The sequence below is a fragment of the Scleropages formosus genome, chromosome 1 (assembly GCF_900964775.1).
Source record: "Scleropages formosus chromosome 1, fSclFor1.1, whole genome shotgun sequence".
In the NCBI taxonomy this organism is placed as follows: Eukaryota; Metazoa; Chordata; class Actinopteri; order Osteoglossiformes; family Osteoglossidae; genus Scleropages; species Scleropages formosus.
This window is the reverse complement of record NC_041806.1, coordinates 27,375,346-27,384,215: the sequence shown is the minus strand read 5'-3', so window position 1 is coordinate 27,384,215 and position 8,870 is coordinate 27,375,346. Positions and strand designations below refer to the sequence as shown.

The 8,870-nt window shown below is 43.2% G+C and overlaps 1 long non-coding RNA gene across 1 annotated transcript; it reads right to left on the bottom strand.

Annotated features, from left to right (window-relative positions):
- Positions 1-478: 478 nt before the first annotated feature.
- LOC108922287 (uncharacterized) lies at positions 479-8,740 on the bottom strand. Its single transcript, XR_001965117.1, has 3 exons — positions 8,664-8,740; positions 5,349-5,457; positions 479-756 (listed from the first exon to the last, which is right to left on the bottom strand). It is a non-coding gene; the product is annotated as an uncharacterized LOC108922287 (long non-coding RNA).
- Between the last annotated feature and the right edge of the window lie 130 nt (positions 8,741-8,870).

The window sequence follows — 8,870 nt, the reverse complement described above, 5'->3', positions numbered from 1 at the left end:
ACCCTGGCCTATCCAGGGATAAACACAGAGGCCTTGTGCCATTCCTCCCATCCTAAATAGATACCCTATTAGCCAGTCTGTAATGCTCCAATGAACTCTCCTCATACGATGAATATGTGTGCTTTTCTCTGTGGGTAAATACAGGTCTTATCGACCATTGCACACCCTAGAGCAGGGCGGTGTTTGTTCACAGCTGTGCCCTCCGCTCCCTTTGCAAACTCACGCCTTTGGCCTTTTGTGCAGCTTAGTGGAAACTGTTGGACTTGGACTGTCATGCTCAAGGGGTGTCCCATCCAGGGGTTCCCCATACAACATGTGCTGTGCTGATAAACCTCTTTTCAATAGGTTAACCCCACAAAAACCACACACACACACACACACACACACACACACACACTCTAACATACATTTTTTTTTTTTCAGCAATGCAAGTTGCTTACAGTGCAATACTGCACCAATCTATACACTGGGACCAGATGTTGTCTCCATCATACATCTCTCAGGTCTGGTAAGGACTGCTCTCGAGAACATGAGCTGCAGAAGCTTCTGTGCTGTGCCCACTTCGATGTAATTAGAATTGGCTTACAGACAAATGAGCTATAGTCAAACACATAATGTAAGAGCTGTTTTTAGTCCACACGGCCTTAGAATCCAACTGCAATAACATCCTCAGGTCCTCATATATCACCAGTGCCTCATATCCCTTTATTGTGAAGTCCTAGATGGTCCAGCATGGTCCAGTACTGAGTGAAAATTCTGCAATGACATAAATAACATAACACAGTTTGAGACAACTGTCAAGTTTATCGAGGGCTTTCTTCATGTTTTTGGTGTTGAAGGCTTTGCTCTCAATTTCAGGTTTTTCTGCATGATCGCATGGAAGAGTACATAGTCACCGAAGAGTTTTCGATTACTAATTAATTCCTGATTTGTCAAATAAAGTATGCCACAAATGAAGTTAATGATGGAACATGCAACAGCACTGGGTGATGTTCATTAACCCTCTCGGGCCCGACTTAATACTAGCAGTAGAAAAGGCTAGTATTAGTAGGCAATTACAGATACTAGGCATTTAGTGATGCTAATTTGCAATGTCTGCCTGGAGAGGGTTAAATGAAACATCTTACAACAAAGTTGTATTGTGTCACAAAGGAAATTCTGATTTGGGGGGACAATATGTGATGGCAAACATGCTGCCAGAGAAAACAGAGGAGATGAAAACAAAGCAAGCAATTACACATTTGCATTTTCACAATGAGGAAGTGGCAAAATGTCTACCAATAATGAGCGTAGACAGAAAAATCTGTTATTTTGTAAGATGTACAGAGCACACTGGTAAATCCTAATATTTCAATATAAAGTTGAAACTGAAGTTGAAAAATGTGTTGAGGGAAAACAAAATGTTAATTCCTTTAATGATTAATGGCATAGTATTCTGTCTTGTACGGAAAGAAGGACACAGCTGTCAATGCTCCGTTACTTCTTTAACAGCTGTCAGTGGTCAGTCCCCCCTCATACCCTCCAGAGGGTTAGTGTGACAGTTGTGCAGCCACATACTATTCAGAGCTGCCTACCAGGGCTCAAGGCTGGAGGGAGAGTCAGTCAGTCCGCAGGGGGCACTGTGGGTTACTTTGATCAGACGGTAAATTTAACCAGGAATGACAGTCTACCAGCACCACTGGCTTAGGTTCAAACAGCATATTGTGACAGGGAGGCAAGTCTGTGGGGTGCGTGTCACAGAGGCTGGCATCTGCACCTGCATGCTACTTTCATGCACAAACACATTCACATACACGTACACTTATGTTACGTTATTATAGGCCAATGGGGTGTGCATGCCATTCACATCAAGACATCCACAAATATACATTATGAGATGGTATATCCACTGAAAACACAGGAAAACATCACCATTCCGGCTTTGATGAGCAGACCGGCCTACCCACAAAGCAGATATTCACACATAGTCACAACATTCAGGACCTAGTTTTAGATTGTGTTTATAGTGATGCATATTTATTTATACTCAGGCCTTAAACAAAGGAATCCTTTCAACAAAAACCCACTCCAATGGCTTTCGAAAATAAATACTTTTTTTAAAACATTTACTACAATGCCATTTTTGCCCATTATGCTGTCACTTTACTTCTCATAAATCCAAACACTACATCGCAATCAATAAAAGCTTAATAATACAGATTTCCCTAGATTTATTAATAGGCTAAGCTACAGGAACCTAAGATGAGCATATAATGTGGAAAAAAAATAGTTGTAAGACTTTTATTTATTTATTTCATTTTGATCAATCACTCATCCTATGTAAGGTCCGTATGTTCCAGAACCTTGGAAAAACAGGACATGAAGTAGGGATCATCATGGACTGGACAATAATAGTCTGTTGCAGAACTTTTACTTGATCATTTCTTATCAACTTGTAAAAAAAATGTGCAGCACTTATCTGCATCCAGTTACTTTTAGTTGGTTTTGTTATCCCATACAATCAATGATGAGAGTAACGAAAGAGTCGGACCTCAAATTATTAGCAGGGTAGGCTCTGTAAAAATGTCAAATATAGGTATAATAAGTAAAAATATTCTGCAACACCTCTATCATAAGACTTTTATAAATTGTTCTATTTATTAACTGGACAGTAAGCTGTGTTAGCTCTAGGAATCTGCATGAAGTCCAAAGCCGAAGGTCAAGGTCAGAGGTAAATAAATCTGCCCATCACAACTGCCCACCTATCAAGGTCATCTGAGAACCTATTTAAACACACTTACATTAACAAACACATTTACACAATCTCCTTCTTTTCACCTTCACCGCTCTGAAGACGGCATCCCTTGTGATGTCAAAACATTCACAACCAAACGACTCAGCCCCACGTATGCTTAACAGTCAATGTGCCCCTCTGGGGTTACCTATTATCTCTCTTATGTTCCCATTCATTCACAAATCCACACATGTAAACACATGCACACATTTACAAGTCACTTTGGATAACAGCATCTGCCAAACAACAGATAATCAAAAATAACAAAAAAATGTCTACAAAATATGGGTGTATGATGGCACAGCAGGTAGCATGCTGCCTCAAAGCGCCTGGGCTGTTCAGACGTAGGTTTGAATCCACTTCACTCTCTGTGGAGTTTGCACGTTCTCCGTGTGTCTGCATGGGTTTCCTTTTCGTAATCCAGTTTCTTCCCACTCTCCCCAAACATGCAGTTCAGAAGAATTGGACTCTGTAAAGTGCCTACAGTGTGTCTATATTTGTGTAGGCATGTGTTGGGGGGGCGCAACCCTGCACTGGACTGGCGGCCTATCCAGGGTGTACCCCAGCCTTGCATCCAGTAATCTTGGGATAGCCTCCATACCACTGCAACCTTGAGCCGCACAAACGGTTTTCAAAATTAATGATTTTATGTAATATGTAAACACATACAAACACACTCTGGTAAATCCAAAAAAAAACTGACCATTTTAGTGCTTTGATACTACCCTTTGCAAGTGCTACCAATGTTACTTTATTGCTGAAGTACGTTATATTTTTACTGCTGTGCTATTCTGACACTGACATATGTTTTTTCTTTATTAAAATTTGAATTTACAATTAGCTGTGATATATAATTACCCCCCCACACACGCATAATCCTTTGCATAGCAATAGGGTATTTTTAACTTATGTTACATTATTAATGTCACTGACTGGTGGAGAAAGTAATATTACTGTTGCACTATGACTCAAAGAAAACTGTGGGGGACGTGTGTGTCTGCGCATAAGCTTTAAAGGCCCACAGTGATATCCATGTGCTCATAACCGGCTTTGTGAATTGGGGTAAAAATGAGGAAAATTGAGGCAGTTACCCCACTTTGAAGAGCTCATGTCCCCCTGAGCCTTCCCCCTGGTGGGCCCAGCATGGGCTTGGCTAATTGCAGTTTCCCCCTTTGCCTGGGTGCAGCAGGGGTCCTCTGGGAAAGTTACCAGTCATGCCCCCTGGCTCCCCGCCTCCCCGCCCCACTCAGCTATGCAGAGATAAGTGGGAAGGAAACATAGGATGCCTTGTTGGAGGGCTTTTCTCCTCATGTGCACCTGCAAATATGTCTATGATCATAGGCATAACAGGAGAAGGAGATGCACATCTACTTTTCAAGCAAGTCTGCTGTGTTCCCCCCTGTGTTTGAATAAAACTCCATTGATTACCATTGCAACTGTTTTTCTGTGGCCCAATATCTGACAAGTAATTAAGATACCAAATGTGAGTATGTGTCCCTGACCGTGTGATATATGTGTCTTTGGCATTTGTTGCATGCTCTCATTGCCCCAGCTATGCAACCTTCACCAAGATCCGCCCGGCCATCCCTGGGTGAACTCCTGGAGACAGCGGAAGAAAGCGAGGAAGAAAAAGAGAGTAGAGAAAGGCAGAGGGATGGAGAGAAGGGAGGAACAGGGTGTCAAATGGATGAATGTCTCTGGATATTGCATCTGCGGCCAACCTCCACTTCCTGCCGAAATGCCATGTGTAAAGAGCACAGTGAGGGCTGTCAGCCAGGCTCCCAGAGCAGGATAATGAGATTACAGCTTTCTGTGTCACTGTGCTGGAGCCAAGGAGGGGACCGAAAGAGAAATACCAAACAGGCTTACGTGAAAGGGACAAGTCAGTTTCGTTTACCCACGCCGATTCAGGAATGGGTCTTACATAGTGACAGATTAGGATGACTGGTGTTAGTGCTCTGATCCTGTTTATAAATTGAGCGGGAGTGGGGCTGTGGGTACCGTGAGCCACGCCGGCGACAAATTACTGCAGGTTTCCTCTCTCCCACAAAAATATCACCCAACCTACTATCAGGGGAGGTGATATTTCAGAACCTAGAGATTAAAGGGAAAGCTTCTTTACGTTCGCTGAGTGCACAGCGAGCCCAGTGAAAGAACCCGAAATACTGCGAGAGAAGCTCTGTTTCTGTTTCTAATCATTACTGAAATCACAAAATTCACCCCAACGTAGCTTCCTGAGCCTTTCATAGGGGGTGCAATGCCAGATGAAAGGCAAAAAACTTAAATGTATTCCCTTTACCATTCAAAGCATCATTTCTGGCATTCATTTAATAATTCTGCTCATTTTGGCTCATGAACCTGGAGTGCTTCTTTTCCTTTTTCTTTGCGTTTTACTTTTCCTGTGAAATGAAACAAGTTTTGTGGCACAGCTTTTTGAATCACCCAAATGCTCTCCACGAGGTGCTCCAAAGGTCAGGGTTTCTCTGCAAGCAGGGGAGGTAGGGAGGCTGGCATTGCTGCTCTGATCCAATGTAATTGGGACAATTCCCGCTTTATGATATGATTCCCTACTTACCTCCACATGACTCTTCCCTTTATCTTGTGCCATCCTCCAGCTCCGTCTGCTGCTGCAGGCCTCAGTCATCAGGGCCGGCTGTGGGGCATGGCGAGAGCTCCCTCCTCGCCTGTACCCAAGCATAACAGAACACGTGTAAACATACTGCTGAGTGCAAGTGACTGTGTCACATTTACACTCAAAAACTTCAGACTCATCACATAAGACCAACAGTGGACCATAAAGTTTGCAAAATGTTTAACTGGCACTCAGACAACTTTTGCACATTATTTGTGTACATCTGCATTGAGTGTGGTTGCTGATACTTTTCAGTGCCCCATGGTCCTGACAAGATGCTGTATCACTGTTAGAATATGTTGTCAGCTCTTTGCAAAGAGGCTTCAAGGAGCTCTAGGGGAGAACACGAGCCAACGGTAGTGGAGAGGAGGATGCTAGACTTTGTTTACTGGATTTGCTTTTTTTACTTATTTTCAGGTGCCTAAATTTGCATGGACCATTTTGTAGGAAGCATGAAAAGTTACAATAACTCAGCTGGAGGCAAAGCCATAACTGTCACGTCAGGCCGAGAGAACCGGGACGGAAAGACCCAAGTGCGGAGTCGTTCGTCTGGAGTCAGAGGATCAGGCAAGTTCTCAGTATCGGGGACAGGCGGAGGGTCGGTCGATCGGCGATCGGAGTTGAAATAAAGATCGCTGGACGTGGTCAAGAAACAAAGCTAGGGGTCAAAACCAGAAAATGTGAACTGAGAACTGGAGATATGTATGCGCGAGGAGTCACAAGGAAGGGCGGTTGTCCCTGACGAGATTCCGCAAAGGTATGGGAGCTGAGAAGGGTCTTTTAAAGAGTGAGCAGTTAATCAGGTGCTGGAGCAGAGTTAGGTGTTGTCGTTTGAGATGTGGGCGTGGACGTGACAATAACACAATGTCTTCACCACAAAAAGTCCTTTATTTGTAATTTCTTCTCATCTGAATTTCTTACACTTAGGGGGTGCGGTGGTGCAGTGGGTTGGACCGCAGTCCTGCTCTGGGGTGGGTCTGGGGTTCGAGTCCCGCTTGGGGTGCCTTGCGACGGACTGGCGTCCCGTCCTGGGTGTGTCCCCTCCCCCTCCGGCCTTCCGCCCTGTGTTACCGGGTTGGCTCCAGTTCCCCGTGACCCCGTATGGGACAAGCGGTTCTGAAAATGTGTGTGTGTGTGTGTGTGTGTGTGTGTGAATTTCTTACACGGAGTATAACCATTGACTGTGCTTCTGCTTTTATACAGCAACAGGACCAAATACACTGGTCTCTCATGTTAAAGTTATGAATTTTCAAAAGATACAAACACTTTCCACTTTATTAATTAAAATTTTAATTGTATTTGTGCGTGTGTGTGTGTGTGTGTGTATTTTGTACATTGTTCTATTTTCTGAAATTTCTGACTATTGCAGAAAGAAGACTATTTCCTCATCTGGCAGAAAAATACAAAGAGACAAAAGATAAACAGAATAGGATTATAGAACTGCCTTCATTCATCTCACTTCCGCAGTGTTCATAGCTTACCTCTGGGGTTTCGAGTGTTGTGATCAGTTACAAACACTGCAGGTGTTTATAGATCAACCACTTATCCATCAGCACTGAAAAGGGGCATGCATAGAAATACACACACACACACACACACACACACACACCTTCTGAACTGCTTGTCCCATGTAGGGTCGCAGGGAACCGGAGCCTACCCGGCAACACAGGGCGTAAGGCCAGAGGGGGAGGGGACAAACCCAGGAAGGGACGCCAGTCCGTCGCAAAGCACCCCAAGGGGGACTCGAACCCCAGACCCACGGGAGAGCAGGACCCGGTCCAACCCACTGCGCCACCACGCCCCCCTATGCATAGAAAATATAATTTATTTATTTCCAGCCATTATAAACTAGTTTTAATATCACTTTAGCTCAAAATATAAAAAAGGGTATTAAAATGAAAAGTATTTACTAAAGTTGTACCCAGAATTTTTAGATAGTTTCACCCATGCAGAAATTAAGGGGCATCTCTTTTACTGAGCTTTTATTGACTATGAAGATAATGAAGTTTAAAGTTAACCGATGCTGACAAACGTTGGACATGGTTAAGAGATGGTCAATGGAATTGAGTGGGAAATTAAGGTGATGGGAGTTTATTTTCTATAATTATAAATGAGTTTCAAATTTAATTTAGTTTGAAGTTAATAAAAAATAAAACTTTTACACTCCAATGTACAGTACTGGTTTCAAATGCAGGGTGTACGCTGCCTTGTGCTCTATGATCGTGGATGCTGCAGCCCTGCATTGGAGAAGCGGCTATTGATAATGGGTGGAAGTGTTGCGGCATATTTTTTATTAATTATGTCTTTGTCTGAGGCTTTTATCAAATCTAAGGAGCCTGAAGTGACAAATTTATTATTATGCTTTTATTAACTGGGATAGTGGTAAAAGTGACTTTGGAATTATGGATAAATTATGAATGGACTTCCTGTTCCAGTTGTGTTTGTAAGGTGACCCAATGTATAAACAATGATAATTAACTGCAAAAGTCACACAGCAGGCACAAGCAATATTGGTGCAGCATTGAAAGGTACTTTTTACTTCATAGGTGGCCAAATGCTTCAGATACAGCAGGGCAGAAGCCACCAGCAAAGAGCCCCATGCCACGGCCTGAAAACACCATCCATAAACCATATGCTCTGGCAGTTCATGGAGACCCAGCGTAGACCTTCAGCACATAGTCCCAGCAGATGAAACATTGCAGGTCCAACCTTAACATTGTTAGTAGCCTTGAGCAAAAACTAAACAAACAAAAAAGTCTAGAAAAAAAGGTGATGCTATCACCATACTGTATTATGACGTCATACGCATACTTTATACACACCTATTAAGTACAGATGGTTTATTATTATTATTAGGCTGCGGACTAGTGTGACCCTGTGCAAGACAAGCGGTTAGTGAACATGAATGTATTATTATTACATTTAAACAATAGAAATGTTTAAGTGTAGATTGTGCTAGTTAAACGGCGGTGTTTTTATTAATGGTGCTTCGTATGCGACATAAGCTGATATTCGGCATGATTGGTGGGTTGAAAGAGGGTCGAGCTCCACGCTCCAAATTCCGCGCTGTGATCACAAGACGGTCAGTCCGGGCCAAGCGCGTCTGCCGCGCGGTACGAGCTCCGTTACATAACAGTCACGCCGTCTTTCTTTTATTGTTATTCCCCTTCAACAAATGGCAACGCTTATAGGTGTTTTCTACAACGACGCTCCCAAACATACGACAACAGAATTTTTGAGGGAAAAAGTTTTCCCTACCACGTTTTCTCCTCAGAAACCCAGCCACTAATCTCTCCTTTCACACGAACTCTACTTCTCGGAGTGCAAGGAAGCTGAGCTACAACATTTATATAGCTCTCTAAAAATAGCTCACCTTTCACTGGCATTTAGGACTTGAGTGACAGCAAGCGCTAGCCAATAGTCTCTGTTAATTTGCCATGACTCCTCCCCGACAGCATTGTAGCG